Below are 1,921 nucleotides of genomic sequence, written 5' to 3'. Positions count from 1 at the left end.
AATGGAATGGAATAAATATCTTGGCAAATTGTTGATTACCATTATTATGAACCCCAGAGTCAGTCTAGTTGAAACTTTGGTTGAATTACAGCTACTTCTTTAATAAACTAGAGTGCTTGCTCAATAAGAAAATAAATATTGTCTGATATATTTTGTTAAGAATACTGAAGAGGTTTAGTATCTTCATGCATTAAACAGCTGAAAAGAGAAGAGTTGGCCAGGCATGGTAGCTCACACCTGTAATGTCAGCACTTTGGGCGGGAGAGGTGGGCAGATCTCCTGAGTTTGGACGTGGAGACCAGCCTGATCAATATGGAGAAACCCCATCTCTACTAAAAATACACAATTAGCCAGGGATGGTTGCACATACCTGTAATCCCAGCTACTCAAGAGGCTGAGGCAGGAGAATTGCCTGAACCCGGGAGACAGAGGTTGTAGTGAGCTGAATTTGTGCCATTGCACTCCAGCCTGGGCAACCAGAGTGAAACTCCATCTCAAAGAAAAAAAAGATTGAAGAATTACCTTTCTCTGTCATGCAAGGTAGCTTTAAATGATTAACAAAGTCATAGAATCCATTACTAATTGCTTGTCTATTTGAGTTCTTTTGTAACACAAAAATAACCTGTGATTTAAATTACACCTTTCCAGAGACCAGAGACATCTGAGGATTTGTATTTGTATTTATATTAACAAGAAAAATGGAAAAAGGAAAGAATTTAGCTAACTGTTTTACTATTTTTTAGGAAGTTGAACCACTAATCACCAAATTAAGTATCTTTAATGTGGATATGCAATAGGACAATATCTTTAATGTGTAATGTGATTGTCAATAAGGTGATTCTGAGACTTTCTCCAAAAGTGTCATCAATTTAGTTTGCCCTAGAAACACTGATATTGCCTTCAAGGTCACTCTGTAGAAGAGACTGGACAAGAATCTGGTTTAATAGTAAGATTGCTGTTTTTCACTGGTTCTATCCTAGGGTAAACTTAGATTTTTTTCAGTTATAGTTACATATAGGTCAATTGCATGGCATTTGGAGACAGAAACCTGTAATCATCTTCCACTTACTGTTTGGCCTAACTCAAGTTATTCAGCTTCTCTAAGCCTGAGGATATAACAGCCCAATCTACCTCTTAACATTGTGAGGATTCAATCATAACAATGAGAGTAAAGAGGAAAACTTAAGTCCCCTTTATTATTTTTCTTCTAGCTCCTAGCAGAATACCTGGCTAATGGTTTATTTTTAGGTAATATTCACTGAGCATATAAATAAGTGGCTATGCAGTCAACAATTTTTCAGATTTATGGAGAATGTAGACTTGACTATTTTCCTCAGGTTTATGTTGACGATCCATTGAAGGTTCCAGTTAGGTTGACCGTATAATTTATCCTCTAAATAGTAACACTTTGACATCAAGAGTGGACATTATTAATGATTAAAATGAGATAACAGTCATAAAGCAGACCAATCCAGTCAATTGTAGCATTTTGGAAACCCTAGTTCTAGGAGATACCGAGTATTGCCTAGAAGTTGTAGTGATTTCATGCCCCAAAGAAAATGAAGAAATACTCTGTATAGTTACCTACAGTTCCTATCAGCATGATTAATAAGAGGAACTTCATATCAGAATCAGAACTTAAGAGCTGGTAGTTTTAGAAATGCTTGCTGAATGGTATTCAGTAGATTGTCAGATGTCAATGTATAATTTTCTCTGGAAACCCAAAGTAATTTGGATTATATATAAAATACTGTGAAATTCCTCATATAAACAGGAGGACCTTATTGAGATAAATATATTTTAGACCATAGTTTCTAGTCTATTATAAGCAGAATTGAATGGCCAGTGAGAAAGATGTAAACATTAGATGACAGTTTTATATTAGTTTTGGGTCTACACATGCAGATAAAATTATTAATGT

The sequence above is a fragment of the Callithrix jacchus genome, chromosome 21 (assembly GCF_049354715.1).
Source record: "Callithrix jacchus isolate 240 chromosome 21, calJac240_pri, whole genome shotgun sequence".
NCBI classification, from domain to species: Eukaryota; Metazoa; Chordata; class Mammalia; order Primates; family Cebidae; genus Callithrix; species Callithrix jacchus.
Note: the sequence above shows the minus strand (reverse complement) of the source record.